This window comes from Muscardinus avellanarius (genome assembly GCF_963383645.1).
Source record: "Muscardinus avellanarius genome assembly, chromosome: 20".
Taxonomy (NCBI): domain Eukaryota; kingdom Metazoa; phylum Chordata; class Mammalia; order Rodentia; family Gliridae; genus Muscardinus; species Muscardinus avellanarius.
Genome location: NC_137806.1, coordinates 27,429,843 through 27,448,266, shown reverse-complemented (window position 1 = coordinate 27,448,266; position 18,424 = coordinate 27,429,843).

Below are 18,424 nucleotides of genomic sequence, written 5' to 3'. Positions count from 1 at the left end.
CCATCACATCTAAGATTGTACAAGTGCCCCTTTTCTAGCAGTAATGACAACTTCCAGCAGATAGAGACCAAAGGGGCCAAATAAATCCAAAGACATAAAGCTTGAAACAGCTACTGATCACAAGGTTTGCCTCTGGATCATTAGAGGACTTAAGTCCTTGCCCTACTGATCACCCACTGGATATATTTTCTACTCTCCAGTAGGTGATTGTACCTGCTCTGTATTTGAGGTTATGCTTCAGTATAGCTGTGTGCCAACTCCTTGTTCATAGGCAGTGTCCAGAGCTGCTTACTGCTGTCTTGCATGCCTCAACCACTCTGTTTGATAAATAGGATCCTTCAGAGAAAAATCAAGACATCCCCTGGCCAATGGTTTTACCACAAATGACTCTGTAGTGCTCACTGAGAAACAGACTATATCTTCCATAAAATAACCACACTCTACTTAGATACAAAGTAGTATTTGGAAGATTGATTGCTGCTTGTGAACATCCTTGCTTTGTTCGGAATTCATTTAATATTTCGCCCAGTGGCCACTAAAGCTCCTTGCAACAGAAAACTCAATGGGGAAACATCAGCTTGATAGGTTTCTCAATACAGTGGCATCCTTTTCTGTCTAAATAAAGAGTAGAGAGAATGAAGAAACAAGAGGCAGCTTCCAGGAAAAGAACCCAGACTTGCTTCATCTCTTTTGTTGGATAGATAGGTATCATGATCTTTTAATTTATTTTTAATTTAGTTCTTCTTCTCCTTTCACTTTGTTTCACAAACAGGAATAGAGAAAAGAGTACCCTGATTTCTTACAAGTTTCTTAGAAACTTAAACTAACTAGAATGGCATTGCTATGCCCAAACACTCAAACCAACTTCCAAACACACTGCCAAATTTGCCCCAGAACTTCCTGCAAAATACAATAGTTCTTACAGAGTTTGTTTTGGTGAGGCCTAGGTTTTATTGCTTATCTCAGTGCCTGTGCAGCTTTATTTTGAAATGGAGATTAGTGCATGCCACTATCAGACACCCAAATTTAATGAAGTACCTTTACCTTTAACATTGCTTAGAAAGTGGGTGTGATCATCATAAAGATTTTTACTGAGCAAAGTCCAGGTAATTTATTTGATTACTCCATTTGATGGAAACATTTTTCCTTCTTTCTTTTCCTCTAGTGTTTGCTCTCTGAAGGTATATATTTGTAAAATACTGGCGATACAGAATAAAATGGAGGACAAGTAATAGCTGCTGCATTTTGTACACTTTCTCATTAATATACCCAATAGCCTTTACTGATAAACAAGATGAACATGTGAAAATAAATAAGCACATAGAAGCTCAGAGACGTTCAACAGTCTCCAAGGTCACACAACTAACAATTAGCTAAGTCGAGATTCAGATTCAGAACCAGGCCTGCGTGAATTCAAATTCTCATTCCATCTCCTCATTAAGTTACCTCAAATATAAAAATATTGTGACATCTTTTTGTTTTAAAATGCAACTACTGTTAGCAATTTTGTTTGTTTGATGTGTGACCTTTTATGCATTTCATACACAATTTATAACCTTGTCCACTTAGTGTAATACCTTTCAAATATTTCAAAGTTATGACATAGCCCTATTGACATTCTTTTAGTTGTATAATATTCATGGACCAGTAAATAGACTAGTTTGTAAGTGTGTGTGTGTGTGTGTGTGTGTGTGTGTGTGTTACTGAGGTTTGAATGCCCATTCTGCCTCTGGGATACACCAACAGCTCAATTTTATTTTTTTATCTTGAAGCAAGATTTCAGTAAATTGTTGAAGATCTCAGTGCTATGGAGACTAGTCTTGAATCTGCAATCCTCCTGTCTCAGCCTCTGATGTACTAGAATTATTGGCATGCACCACTCTACCTGGGTTAGTCCATCAATATTATACATAGGTTCATTGACTCTTCAAATACTCCCAAATCATCAGAAATTGGATAATTTATTACCCCTTTTTAAAAGTCAGTATGTCTTTTTTTTTTTTTTTTTTTTTTTTTTTGGTGGTACTGGGGTTCCTGGAAGTCCTTCTACCTCTGGTTACACTCCCACAGGCTACACTCCCAGACCTATTTTTATACTTTTTTTATGTGGAAACAGGGTCTCTGAAGCCAGCAGGGCTGGCTTCGAACCTGCGCGATCCTCCTGTCTCCGCCTCCCAAGTGTGGGGATTACAAGTTTGGGCCACCACGCCCGACTAAAAGTCAGTATGTCTAATAAACTTTTCTACAATCAGCTGGGTTTGGCTTTAACTGCAGGATGCTTTTATATCACCTGCACGTATATTGTCATTCTATAACCAGGGATTGTTCTCATGTGACTACAGAAACACCAGTGAGTCAATCAAGCCATAGGAGCACATTTAAAGGTTCTCCAAGTGCTATATTGTACAGGTTTCCATTGGTCAAAACAAGCCTTATAGTTAAACACAATGCCAATGAGCTACAGAGGTATACGTTTGCTTCTTCACTATGTTTGGAAGAGCCACAGACATATATAATCCCACTGCTAGAGAAAGTGATGTTTGGAAGCACTAATCATCTACAACACATGTTCAGGATGGGGAGGGTGATCAGAGTAGGATACACTTTGTGTGTGTGTGTGTGTGTGTGTGTGTGTGTGTGTGTGTGTGTGTGTGTGATACTAGAAATTGAATCAGGTGACGTTTTACCTCTGAGCTAACCCCCAGACCTATTTATTTATTTATTTATTTATTTATTTATTTATTTATTTATTATTTGCAGTACTGCGGATGCCAAGGACATTCTATCTTTGAGCTGTATCCCTAGACCTATTTTTTTTTTTTTTACTCTTTACGTTGATACAGGGTCTCACTGAGTGGCAAAGGGCCTCACTAAGTAGCTGAGGCTATCCGCTGAACAGCTGAACGGCTTGAACCGCGATCCTCCTGTCTCAGCCTCCCAATTGCTGGGTTTACAAGAATGTGCCACCATGTCAGGCTCATTTTTAGTTTGACATGGTTTCTCAAGATTGTTGAGAGTCTCACTACTTGCAGAGGCTGTCCTGCATGCTGATTCTCCTGTCTCAGTCTCCCAAGTACTGGGATCTTAGGCATGCACCACATGCCTAACAAGAATGCACATTTAGAAGCAATATTAAGAGTCAAATTAATGCTCATACTAGTTTAGCTTGGGGATATAGAGATTTTAAAAAATAGATTTGAGAGCTATTTATGAAGCATTTTAGTTGCTTTCCTGGAAGAAAACAGATGGTCCTCCTGGTATAATATGGAGAGCCAATTGAGTAGATTATTGCAAAGAATATTTACAACAGTATAGGAGGCGTTGAGATAGCCATGAGGGGACAGTGGAGCAGCAAAAGCAAGAATGAATAGCTATGACCCACTGGTCTGCAGTGTGTGTTGCCAGTATCCACAAATGGCCACATCTCCGAAGGAGAGTCTGCCGCTACCAAAGAGTAATAGTTGAGCTCAACATCAGGACACCTCCCCTTCCAATTATAGGTCTTATGGAAGTTCTACCCACTAACCTCTAAGACTACTCTGTGATATAGAAGCATCAACTTTTGGCTGCAGAGATATAATGTGATAATCTATCTGTGAGCCGGGGCCATACTTTTCCTCTTTTGTGAGGCCCCTATGTGTCTGTCACAGATGACAGGTAGCAGGGTTATAGAAGCCCATTCCATGGGAACCCGAGCAGTCACCAAAGCAGGTCCTGTGAGAGTCAATCTTGGGTGATTTTGTTTTCCCCCATGTACCTGTGCAGATACACTCTCACAGGTATAGTTTCCACTTTATAATGAAGCAGGTCTGTATACTAAGTACTCAGATTTTATAGACAGTTGAGTGGTGCATACCTGTCATCTCAGTACTTGGGAGATTAAGACAGAAACATCATGAGTTAGAGGTCTGCCTCCTTAATTTAGTACCCTCTACAACTTAGTGAAACTCTGTTTTAAAATAAAATATAAAATGGAGCTGGAGTACAGCTCAAAGACAGAAAGCTATGGGTTTAGTTCCCAGTATGTAAAAAAAAAAATAAATTGTGTTGTTCAGTAGGTCATCTACACTTGTGTTTGTACAGGTTGTGTCATACAATGCTTTTATCCCATGGCTAGATGTCATATATCAGTCTCTGCTAGGGTCTGAGAGCAAAACAGGAGCTACTTTTGAAATGTAGAATGCCTTCATCAGTAGAAGACCTTTTCTTCTCCAAATCTTCTAGTTTGTGTTCAGTTTCCTTAGTGAAGCTTTCCAGAAGTGTCAGAAAGCACCTCCCTTCGGCACATCTCAGTACCACAGAATCAAGTGGGCAATGGCTACCTTCCTGATTAGAAAGAGTTTCTGCCATATCTTGATGTACGGTGAGCCACTGATTGCTCTATATTCTTATCCCAGCTGATTGGAAGACTTCCTGGAATAATAGAGCAGGGAAGCAAAATCAACATGATATGAGTCTCCCCCAACTGCAGAGATCTGTTGAGAACTTTGGACTTACCTTTTACTTTGAAGAATACTTCTTCCCCTTACCAGAAGTTTGGAATCCTAGGATCTTCTCCAACATGGCAGACACCTGAATATCCACAACAATGATCTTTCCCATGCTCACAACTGGATTACTTACAAACACCTCACCTCAGGCCCATTTAGTATGGTGGTATAGAGTTACCAGCAAAATAGATAAGCATGACACTCTGTTAGATATCTGAATAGGCAAGGCTTCTCTAGACTAAATTGTGCCAAAAAGTCAGAAGTTATCCACAACCCTGGAATAAGGCAATCAAAGTTACTGTTTCCCTGGAAGGTGAAGGTAAGCATATCTGGCTATCTGTATTGATGGACATCACAAAGAGTATTTACTCAATCAGTGAGTACATGATGCATGTAGGCAGCCAGTGGTTATGTTAATTTATTACCATGAAGAGAACCACCTCTGGCATAGGAGCGATCATTCTTATCACTGCTGATTAACTTTGTGATAATCCCAGTCATGAGCGCAAACCCTCCTGACTTTTCTGCCAAGAAAAAAAGCAAGTTAAATGAAAATGTGAAAGGAGCTCCCACCTCTGTATCTTGAAGTCCTCATGGAGACACAAAACTCTGTAACTCTCACAGGAAATTTCACTTACTCTATAAGGATAAGGACTTTTCCAGAAACTTCCATTTGAGTTCTTCCTGCCACAATAGTCCTTACACCAATGGTAGAAAGACTGACATGTGCATTAAGATAGAATATATATATGGCCTCCATCTTTGGAAATAGTCACAAGAGATAAACTCTTGACCTAACTGAACCCACTGGGAAATAAATCCACACCAAGAATTTGCATTTGACCTCCTGCTTAATCCCCTCTTTGGCCAGCAAACTATGATAATATTTTGTGTGTTCAGGGATTAACATCCTGCCACAATTTTTATCTAATAACCCATAGAAAATTTGGATACTGCCCAGTCTCCAATGCTCAGCTGTTCTGTTAATAGCTGGAATATTAATAATGTAGAGGAAGGCTTGAAATAATAAGCATAGTCTTCTTTACTGTTGAGTGGAAAGACTATCCGCAAACATCCAGGGAAGAGAGGTGATTGAATATACTATTTCCTGGGGTACGTGACATTAGAGGGAACTAGTCATGATTCAAAGCCAGTGGGTGCAGGAAAAGCCTGAGTTTCATTTGTCACTGGTTGAATTTGAGTCTTCAAGATATCCAAAGAGAAATGTCTAACGAATACTTAGATATATGAATCCAAGTCAAAAATTTCAAATAGGGAGGCATCAACAACTATATGATTGTGAAAGCTCTCAGCATAGATAGAAACTTAGTGGAAAGTCAATGTTTAAAGTTCATGTAGTAAAAAGAAGTCAGCAAACAAGTCAGAGAAAATCATCCAGAAAGTCGTAAGAAAAAGTAGAAAAATAGGATAGCATGGAGTCCACAAGGAAAGGAGGAAGTGGCCAATTACATCAAATGCTGCTGATAATTCAAGAGAAAATGAGAACTAAAGAAAATGCTTCTTTGATTTGGTGACATGGGGATAACCTTTGCCCTGTGCAAGTTCTGTTTCTGTGTGTTTCCGAAGGCGGAAGCCAAGCAGTGGGTTTTCTGACAGTGGCCAAACCACTGCTCATTCCAAATATGTTTTTTTCTTCCAAAAAAAAAAAAAACAAATAATTTAACATTTTTTAAACTTAGTTTATATGTGTTTGCTTTTAACTCCTCCATCATTATATTTCTCCAATATTTATCCTACCAGCAATTTGCTACTGCCTGGACAGCTTTTTGTTTAGCTGACTCCAAATATGAATTAGACTCCAGTCTCATCAGTACATCTCCAAGAGCTGTAGAGAAGGGGTAAGCTTCCAGAGTTATTTATTTGATGTGTATGCTTCTGAGATGATAAAATAGAAGTAGCAGGGAGACAGTTGTGAGGTCCTTAGCATGCTAAAAAGGATGCCTCGTCATTAACACAGCATCATCTATCACAAAGAAAAATCAGCCTGGGATTTTTCACACCACGTATCACAGCCTTTAATTTCTCACATTAACTCGAGCCAGAAATTCAGACATTTGCATATTTTGTAATGTTTAGCTTTCCTCTGCACATATTTTACTTCTGAGATATTCACCCATGAGTATCTGCCACATTCCTTATATGAGTGTGTTCAGCCTTGTATTTCTAAACCTGCTGGCTTTTTACATTGTCATTCAGACTTGAATTATATTTCGGCATAAAGTCAATGTATTCCATTGCTTTGGGAGTACGGTTACTCCAAAAAGACAGAGAAATTAGAGTAAACTTGGAACTGAGTAGTAGAGGGATTAAAGAATGGATAGTACTAGAGTATTTACTTGTAAAAAAAAATGCCTACGAGAAAGGGTTTGACTAAGCATTAAACAAGGATTGAATGGGCCATAATTCTGTGGTCCAGTTAAGCCGAAATCGGCAAGAAGACCAAGAAGAGTTGATATTGACTGACAGCATCAGGAGTCGAATAACACTGTTTTCTACATAATGGTCCCAAGTATACGCAATGAATTCATTTTCATCGCTTCAGCCACTTGTCTGGATATAAGTAGCTTCCTTGTAGTTTCTGTTTCTCGCATTTATTACAGAAGTGGTTTTGTTTTTCTGCAAGCCTAAATTGTTTCCACAGACTAAGAATTTACCTCCAGTGTTAATTTCTATCCACTTCCACGGGTTTTTTTTGTTGTTGTTGTTTGTTTGTTTGTTTGGGGGTTTTTTGGTGGTACTGGGGATGGAACCCTTCTACCTCTGGGCTACATTCCCAGGCCTATTTTATACTGTTTTATATTTGGAAACAGGGTCTCTTAAGCCAGCTAGGGGGTTCAAACCTGCGCGATCCTCCTGTCTCCGCCTCCCAAGCGCTGGGATTACAAGCGTGTGCCACCATGCCTGGCCACTTACACGTTTTTTGACTCCTGGAATGTAGATTAGTGATTAAGGCAGGACCAGAAGAAGCAGATGAATCAACTGTGGACTTCTCTTTAGACGCAGTCTCTCTTCATCTTAAGAGGGAACTAGAAGCATCTTTTTCATGTGGAGGGCAGCAGTCTGAGGAGCTTTCATCTAACAGATATAGAAATGATAATGAATTATAAATTGGGCAGAATGCCACCATTAGTTGATCAGTAAATGACAATCTCATATTATGGTTTCTTAGGTAGACCACATTTAATAACATAGGACAGATTCATTAGAGTACATTTTCTGCAGTGTCTAAAACTGAAGGGTAGCTATTAAGATTTAGGGTAATAATAATACAACATTCATCATCACCATGCATTATGCTAATTGCTTCATGTGTTGCTCAGAACAGTTCTGAGAGGTGCACATCAGTGTCCCCATTTAAAGAGGAGCACCTGACCCTCAGGGGAATGACATAGCACAGTTACGCTCATCAACCTGCCACCTTGCTCTATAGCTCCTTTAGGAACTGGCTGACTGTGAATGTGTAGAGGAATAGAAAAAGAAGAAGTAGAATTCCCCTGGGTTTAATTCCTGGTACCCAAAATAGCAAAATAAAATGCAGGGATGTCCTTATTACTCTGAACTCCACTATGATGTGTTATAGTTAGATATGAAGTGTACCTTACAAAGTTCACTTATTAATGTTTGGAGCTGGTTTAGTTGAGCCATGAGGTATAGTAATCCCAATAAAGTAGATTGTTAGCCTAGGCAAGTGGGCATGGCTGGAGGGGTGCAGCCTTGGAGGTTATAAATATGGTTCCTCCACCCTTGCTCATTGTCCCCAAACTCAGCAGGAAAAAGACATCCTTGCTTTTAAAACTACTCTGAATGCAGGCACAACATTGTCATAGCGGGTTCCCTGCAAGAGTAGGGAACGCTGCTGGTGCTATTGATAACACTAATGTTATGTAAGAGTGCCTCCATGATGTGAAGAGTGCAGCCCATGTGCTCTTCCTCTCTCAGCCTCTTGCCGCCATGCTCTTAGACCTGTGGTCCCCAGACTCACATTGACTGAGTCCAAAAACCATCAGAAAATGAATCCTTTTTCTCTAAGTTATGTGGTCAGTCTTTATTTTTTTATTTTTTATTTTTATTTTTTTGTGTGTGTGGTACTGGGGGTGGAACCCAGGGGTTTTCTACCTCCAGGCTATACTCCCAGACCTATTTTATACTTTATTTGGAAACAGGGTCTCACTAAATTGCTGAGAGCCTCACTCAGTAGCTGAGGCTGGCTTCGAACCTGTGCGATCCTCCTGTCTCGAGCACTGGGATTACAAGTGTGCGCCATCACGCCCGGCTTATGGTCAGGTCTTTATATTATGAATGTGAGCATTTTAATCAGAACATGATATAAAATTAAAATGCACCAATAAAAGTACATTGAAAAAATGCAAGAGATTTCTCCAATCACAACAATACACTTGATGATTATAACTCTGACAATTTCGATACAAGGGAGATTTTACAAAAGAAATAAACTAAATAAATAAACATCACCGGCCATGGTAGGAGTTACCTGTAACCCCAGTACTTGTGAGACTGAGACAGAAGGAGCACAGGTTTAAAGCTAGCCTGAGCAACTTTACAAAATCCTGTTTCCAAATAAAAAATAAAGTAAAATAGGTCTGGGGTATAGCTTGAAGATAGAATGGTCCTGGGTTTAATCCCCAGCACCATAAAATAAATGAAAATAAAAATAAATAAATAAATAAATGCATCAATCAAATAATTTTCACTTTTAATGAGGTAGAAGCTGAGAACTTTTCTGCTTAGAATACTTGTTGGATCTTTCAGACTCTTTATGTAGTTTTTTAATTAAAAAATCTGTACCGTTTTATATGAGAAAGATCTTTTCAAACTGAAATTTCCTTTTGATAAAAAATAATGAATTGCAAAGAAAAAAAAAACTCAAGCGGACTCTGAGAAGCAGCAAAATAAATATTGACATAGACACACAGCATGTAATTTGGCCAGCTGCCTAAAATTCTTTCTCAAGGTGAGCATAGAGGTGTCAGACCAAGAAAGCTAAACAAAGCAAACAAACAGCAAGATGACAGCTCTATGGGGAAAATGCAATTATTTACCATAGGAGGAGCTATTCCTAGAGCAGAGAAAAGAACACTCTTAAATAACAAAGTGTCAAGAACTGTCCCCTCATTAGAAACGAATATACACCCGCAAGAATTATTTGAGGCTGGATGGTTGTGTGTAAATATTTTTATTTCACTTTGTTAGTTTCCAAAGGGTTAAATGTGCATGCATTTTTAGGGAGAAAAAATGTATTTCAAAAGCAGAGTATTCAATCTAGTTTGTACAAATGTTACCACCGCCCTACGGAAAAGAATTCAGCCGTCAAGGAAATTCTAGCCAGCAAACACTTGGAAACAGGCACTCGCACATAACATTAGTGCTATCAGTAGCACCAGCAGCATTCCCTACTCTTGCAGGGAACCAGCTTTGACAATGTGTGCCTCCATTCAGAGTAGTTCTAGAAGCAAGGATGTCTTTTTCCCGCTGAGTTTGGGGACAATGAGAATTTTGTGTGTCAGTAGTCAGCTAACACACATTTGAACAAGAACAACCGCGGTCTCACCTCATGGCTCAGTTCTCAAACGATTTTGCCATACTTCCTCCTTCACACCGCTGAATAATTTTCATCTGTAATTATTTAGTGGAAATGACAGTTAATAGTATTTCATGGCCAGAAAAAAAAAAACTGGGAAAATAAAAAATACTAAACTGTTAAAGAACATACAGCAAATAGTTCTATGACATGGTGTTAGCAAATTATAGATTAAAAACATTAATTTCTCTTTGTAGTTTTATATAAAGGGATAATAGAGACATTCATTGGTGACGCCAGTTTGAAGATGACTATTCCTTAAACAAGGCTAAATAGTTTTTCTTTCTTTTTCTCAATATGTTACTTTGTCTTAAACTGACCTATTAAATAATTCATTAATCTCTAAACTGAAATGGAGATTGTCAGAAGAAAAAAAAAAAACCAGAAACTCCAACACATCAACTTTCTCAAATTAGCCATAATAGAACAATCTTCTCCCTGTTTTTTTCATTATCGTGAGTGATTTTCCAAATGATTTATGTGTGTTTTCTTAATTGCATTAGCTGTAACGATTGAGCAAATTAGCCATTGGCTAAACTTTACCATGAATAATTTGAGATTTGTTTGGGGAGATGTTTGGTCCAAAATACAAATCATGAGACTATATCAGTGGGCTAACAATTGGAGTGGTATCTTTCTTTTGTCACGATGAATTTTGCAAGATTGGAAAGGACCCCACAGGGAGCAGGAGGGAACAGTCTCTGCGTGGGGACAGCAGTTGGTTTGAGCATCATAAGCTTTTTGAGATTTCTGTCTGCATCGGTGTGAGGATGATAACAGTAATGGCCCCCACCACAGAGCCATTGTGAGAAAGAAATGAGAGGATGGAGTTAAGGGCATGTAATAAGGAGACCACCGAAGAACAGGGGAAGACAGTGAGATCCATTTAGTTCCAAAGGAGTGAGGGTCAAGAAAGCTAGAATGCCATGAGTGCTGAACATAGTTCATAGTATGCTAAGCATTCATTCTTAAAAAAATACAACAAATGTCCCAATGTTTTAATTTCATGGAAAGAGCTATTTTACAGGATAATTATATGATGTCTGGGTAGTACTTAAAAGTGAATTATAGGATGCCTGCCCCATGTTCTCAGAGAGCTAATGGGTTTCTTTTTACTGTCCTCTAAAGCCACCCAGAAATCTCCCAGCATAGCCTATAATTCCAAAGCAAATAAGACCACAAGAAGGACAAAACTATATTTTGTTCCCTAGTGACACACAATGATGAGTCATCGTCCCATGAAACAGCACCTGAAATGTAATGCTTGCTGCCACCTTTCTCCAAGTTCGAGGAGAAATACACTGCTTCCCCCAATTTATTTATTTGAAGTTGCTTTGATTTTACCCATTTTCTCCAAATAGAATTCACGCAAAGGAACCAGGCTGTCACTCACACTAGACACAGTAGGACTGAAATCAGTTTTTAACTTGACTCACAGTGAGAGTCGCTGTGCAGAGACTCAGGGAGATCACCTAGTTTTTTTCTGCCACAGGCAACTCACAACATCCTTTAACTGAATACGGATGGCCCCCCAATTTTTCTTTTGACCTTTTTTTCAGCCTATTGAAGGTTCTTCATTATATCCATCTTGTAACTTCCTCAATACCTTAAGTGACCTATTCAGGCCTGGGTATTACTCCTTCTTAAACTCAGTTTCTGATGTATATTTTATTGGCTGTTCTTGTTATCCTAAGATCTTGGAGTCTGGGAGGAGCTATACAATGGCAAAAGGAATCCAAATATTCATATTCTCACTATTTATGGTATCTCTAACCTATTATTCTCCTGACTATGACTTTCCCAGCATTCAGAACTCCTCCTAATGCTTATGAAGACATATGCATGATATTATCACCATAGCAGTCTAATTCAGCATTTCCCCAAACTGTGATCTGTACAACTCATGCTGAGTATATTCCTGGACCAAACTATTCCATTTTCATATAACTGTGTAAAAACTGGAACAAAGAAAGATTAAAAAGTATGCCTTACAGCCAGGTGTGGTAGCGCACGCTTGTAATCCCAGCATTTGGGGGGCTGAGACAGGAGGATCCGAGTTCACGGACAGCCTCAGCTACTACTTAGTGAGGCCCTTTGCAACTCAGTGAGACCCTGTTTCAAAATAAAGAATAAAAAATAGGGCTGGGAGTGTAACTTGGAGGTAGAATGTCCCTGGGTTCCATCCCCAGAACCACACACACACACACACACACACACACACACACACACTAACACACACACACACTCACACAAAAAGTATGCCTTAATTGGAGGGGTACGCTCACTCTTAAATATAGTAACATGCATCATGAACACCCCAGGAGAAATAAGTATGCAACTACCTCCAGACGCTTTTCTGTCTATATTGTACACAGATAATGAATTAAGACTTTTAAAACTAGTCTTCAGGATTATAAAATATTTCTCCAAAAGATGGATTCATGGAAGGGCTATCAGTGTTGCTCACTAGGAAGACACTATAATAGGATGAGACAAGATTAGAAAAAAAAGGTACTCAAATACAGTGAGAGAATAATATCATAGTCACGTAACGTGTTCTGAGACAGAACAGTAAAAAGAATTAGTATCTGGTATTAAAATTACTAATGTTGGTATAAAGGATAAGTATTCTAGATACTAAAGATGAGAGGTGAGATCCCTATAAAGGAACTTGATTCACAACAAAGGTCCTTTCACTGGAGGACAGACTTAACATAGCCCAGTCCTTTTACAAACTTCTTTAAATAGATATTGACCACCTGATCAGATAAGGGACCCAGCGACTCTACTCTCTGCAGCACTGATGTTGTGGTTCTCAGTGTTAAGGTCTAACGGAGTTCTACTATTTCTCTGTGGTATCTTCTTCTTTGCTCCTTCTAGTTGTCAGTCTCTTGATGGACATAGTTTATGTAAAGAATGTGAGGAAATTATTAATCTCTATAAATAGTAGCAGGGATTTTACCCATTTCCTACAGAGCCCTTGGCTATACTTTAACCCAATACTGGAGTATTTTATCCACTACATCTTGGCCTAGTCCTTAGTTTTCTCCGTTTATATTGTACTGCTATACAATATAAGAAAAGACTGTTCTTCCCAGACCTTTTTCTTCTCCCAATCCTCCTCCTCCTCCTCCTCCTCCTCCTCCTCCTCCTCCTCCTCCTCCTCCTCCTCCTCCTCCTCTTCCTCCTCCTCCTCCTCCTCCTCCTGTTTCTTCATTTTTTTATGTGTGTATATTACAGAGAATTAACCTAGGGGTATTCTGTCTCTGAGCTATACGACCAACTCTATATTATTGTCTTATTTTGAAACATGGCTTCACTAAGTTATTTCACACTGACCATGAGCCTGTGATCCTCCTGTTTCAGCCACCTAGGTACTAAGATTGCAGGCCTGTACCACTGCACCTTGGCTCATCCTGATAATTCATAAATTCACAATTCCTTTACATTTTAGAATTATTAACTATCTTATTTGTAATTACATTTATGGAAAAATAATAAAACAATATCCCTGGAGTCTAAGGATATGAAAAATTTAATATGCTGGCACAAACTATAAGGGTGATCATTAATCTTCACCCATAATAAAAACATTTTTTATAAATCATATGTATATAACTATCTTTCATTGTAAACTTGCCTTTGAAAATTAAATGTGAACCACTGAAGCACAGGCTTTTGTCATAGTTTTACTTCTTTTTTACTCAGTGCCTGGCTCATAATCTGCATTTACTGAAAATTTCATGATGAAGAAGAGAGAAACAGAGTTATTTAAAATTTGCAAAATCTGCTCTCCTAAATTCTAGGAAATATTTCCACTTTGCAAAATGAGTTTCACTTTAGTTAATGACTTGGAAAAACCATCAATAAATGAACAACTAAGCTTAGAGAATTTTTCCTTATTTCTAACAATTCATCGAGTCTCTCATAAATATATGGAAGTCCCTTTGCGTGTTGGAGAGATATTCATTTAGTGTCCCAATTGGGGAAAAAAATACTGTTATTGATTTCTATGTTTTGGGTTTTATTTCATTCTTATAAAACTCCTTGCTTTTTTTTAACTTGAATATTTTAGAATGTTGTAGACACAAGCAATATCTCTCACATGAAAGTGGCTGGTTTTTGACACAGTTTTCATTATTTCTGGAGATCCTTTGTGTACAATTATATTTTCCTGGAGGCTATTTTTAACCAAAAATTACAATTGTATTACTACTATTTCTTAATTTTTAATTTGGTGAGAGATTTGCTGGTGGTGAATTTAGCAACAGAGAAATAAAGGATATAAAAACATCAACAACAATTTCCTCAAAATAAGAAACCAAGGTTTTTCATCATCAAAGACTTCTTGAAGATTTCTTAAATATTCTTGTTATTATTGTTGCTGTAATTACTTTTTTTCTTGGTAAAGTGGACAAAATAACAGTTCATTCATCCTGATGTTTTAGTAAATTCTTTTAGTAAGAATTACTTAGGTATAACATGAAAAGTGGCTAATAGTATGGTAATCACTTAAGAAGTAGGAGCTTAATTATTCTGGTTAAGGGCATTAATATATGTGACAAATCTAGTCATGTAATGTTGCTATAGTAGAATACATACATTTATTTTTTTATTATTACCAAAACTTTATAATATAAACAATGCATAATGAAGCAAAACAAAACCCCAAAGTTGGGGCGTTTAAATAAAATTATATTTTGAACATTTCAAAGTAATGCTAATTCTGACAGACTCTTGGCCAGATTTGGAAACACAAAGCTTTGATAGTCCCTTGCTGTCTCAGTCTACATTCCCACTGCTTTAATCCAAAATGACTGATCACACAACTTAGAGAAAGGAGGATTCATTTGGTCACAGTTTTTTTGAAGATTTGAGGATTCAGTCCATGTGAGGCTGGGTCTGTGGAGCTTAGAGTACTTTCACATCATGGGGGCAGGAAGTAAGAGTTTACCAAGCAAGGAAATTCAAAGACAATAGCTTAGTCCTCATAGCCACACTCCCAGGCAATCCTCTTTTCCAGCCATATCCTACCTGCTTGGGTTACCACCTAGTGAATCCATTGCAATGAATTTATCCACTGATGAGATTAGAATCGTCATGACAAATGTATCAACTCCAGCATTTAAACTGGGGACAGTCTATAGCTAACCATAACACTTACCCACCTACCTATGTGAATGTGTATCTCCCAACCTCTTTACTGATGTTCCTAAGGCTCCACAAGAATCACTTCCCTCATACTCTGGTTTTATTCATTCTACTTTTTTTCAATGGCATTATTTAAATGATTTTGAGATTTAGCTTTTTATCCCAATACTCAAGTCTCATCAGAATCTCTATGAAGTCCTCTAGACTCATAGGCTATAACCATCCCTCACATTTTGTCTGCCCTTACATAATTTAAATCTTAGAAGCCTGGTGTGATGGCACACACCCATAAATCCCAGTACTTGGGAGACTGAGGCAGTAGGATCGCAGGTTAGAGGTCAGCCTTAGAAACTTAGTGATACCCTGTTTCCAAATATTATATATATATATATATTTAGGGCTGGGTGGTGTATTTCAGAATTTCAGAGATAAAATGATAAAATGTCCCTGGGTTCAATCCTTAGCAACACACACACACACACACACACACACACACACACACACACACACACACAGAGTAAGGCTTGATATATTAAAATATCATGCATCATATCACTGGTGTATTGTTATTTTGACATATTTTTTTTCTGTAGTAATATTGCATGTACCATAAAATCAGAGATACTCCTATAGGTACCAGAACAGTTTTTGATGTGCATGCCGAGGGCAATATCTAAATTAGATGTATTAGGTATGAAAATAGCTAGCTGAGAGGAAGTGCTCTGTTGAAAGTCATTTTTCAGGAAATTGAGAAGCTCCTTGAGTTCAGAGCTGTTTGATGTCAGTGCTCCTTTTTTTACACATCACTCTTTTTCTTCCATGAACTTCCTAACTTTCTCTCTGCTTTCTCCGTTTATTTATGTTTTCCACTTTAGGAAAGAACCTAACATTACTCTGTTGTTTATAATACACCTTGACTAGCTAGTTTTCTTTTTTTCTTTCTTTCTTTTTTTTTTTTTTTGAACATAAAATAAAATGCAACCTTTGGAAGACTATTCATCTGTCTCCAGAAAAGGTCATGGGAAGAATGGCATAGAATTTTCTAATGGTTCATCCATCAAAAGTGCAGTTCTCCATTGATTCTTCCTGAATTGTCAATTTCCAAAGAGCCTCGGGGATAAGCCTCATTCTGTGAGAAGAAATTCTTGATAAGGAAAAGGATGAAGTGATAAATGATTTTTCTAGTATTTTCCTATGTGAACAATAGCCGGCTTACTTTTAGCCTCCAGCAATAGCCATTCATGAACCACCTGTATAAAAGGAGTTTTTGAAGACAAAGATAATGTGAACTCGGCAATTGTGGTTTAATCAAAAGTCACTGTCTAAATATTAAACCCTCATAAATGGTTTTCCTTGGAACACTAGCAAACTAAATTAACTTGAAGTAGATTGCCAAAAATAATGTTTTTGTTGACTGAAATATTTTTAAAGGAATTGAAAATATTAATTAAAAAAATTTACAGTTTGGATCTATGAGCCAAAAAATAACTCTCAAAAAATATCCTAATCTCAGTACTTGAGAGGCTGAAACAGGAAGATAGTGGGTTCACTTGCGTCAGCAATCGACAAGGCCCTCAGCAACTCAGTAAGACCATATCTCAAACTAAAAAGTAAATGTACAACTGGGATCGGGATATAGTTCAGGGGTAGATTGCTTCTGGGTTTCATTCCTAGTATCACCAAAAGGAATAAAAAATTCTAAGTGTAATCACATCTAGTACTAAGAAGAAACATATTCAATGAGAAAAGATTATATATAAATTAACTGCATTTTGCATAGAATGCACTTATCACACTGGAAAGTATCTTAATAAATGCAAAGCTACTGTTGGCTCTTATTTTTATTCTTGCTTTAATTTCACCATCCAGGTGAATGTTTATAGTGCTCAATGCTTGTTCAAGTTTTGATGGTTCTTGTGTCAAATTTAATTTTGTCTCACCAACATTTATGGTGTCTAGTAAAGGCATAAAGTTGAAGTCAAGCATGAGGATTCCTAAGAGAGAACGTGGAGTGGCAATACTTCAATGCCTATGGTAACACCAAAGCCAGGTTTGATGAGAAGTGACAGATCCAGGCTGAACCTCAGGAGCAGGAGGAGGAGCCAAGGGAGTATAACACACATACACATCACACACATGTAGAACAGAAGATATATTCATGCATATGCACAAATAACACACCTGTGCTCATGCACACACAAATACAAGCATAAAGAGACATACACATATATACACACATGTAACATACACACATATGCAAACAACACACAAAGTACATGAAATATAATACATGCACATGCACAATACAGCGTACGTGTGTACTATAGGTGTGCATGCATACATGTAAAATGCGCCATACATATATAATTGACATATACACAGCATGTATAGTTGTGCACATGCAATTGTCACACAGCCTACTCATGGGTGAACACATGTGTATATAACATATACATATGACACGCATAAACATAGGTACACATGAACATATGGATGTGAGAATCAAGGAGATTTTTTGTATTCCCATTTATTTTTTTAATACTGGGAATTGAACCCAGGAGCATTCTACCTAAGAACTACACTCCCAGCCTATTTTTATTCTTTATCTATTTATTTATTTTTGGTGGTACTGCCACTCCTGGAAACCCTTCTACCCTTCTACCTCTGGGCTATACTCCCAGACCTATTTTATATTTGATTTGGAAACAGGGTCTCACTAAGTAGCCGAGGCTGGCTTTGAACCTGTGTGATCTTCCTGTCTCCACCTCCCAAGCACGGGGATTAAAAGTGTGCACAACTTTGCCCGGCTTTATTCTTTATTTTGAAACAAGGTCTCACTAAGTTGCGGAAGGCCACACTAAGTAGCTGAGGCTGTCTACGATCCTATAATCCTCCTGTCTCAGCCTCCCAAGTACTGGGATTACAAGCTTGTGCCACCATGCCTGGCTCTTATTTGTTTGTTTGTTTGTCTGTTTGTTTGTTTATTTATTTATTTAAATGTTAAAGAAGAAATGTTAAAGAAATGACTAAATTGCTGGCCTCAAATCTGAAATCATCCTGTCTCAGCCTAGGAGTATAGGTTTGCACCACTACACCTGGTTTGATGTTCCTAATATTAAAATTTACATGTTTGGAGACAAAAATATATACCGTGAAAGAACTT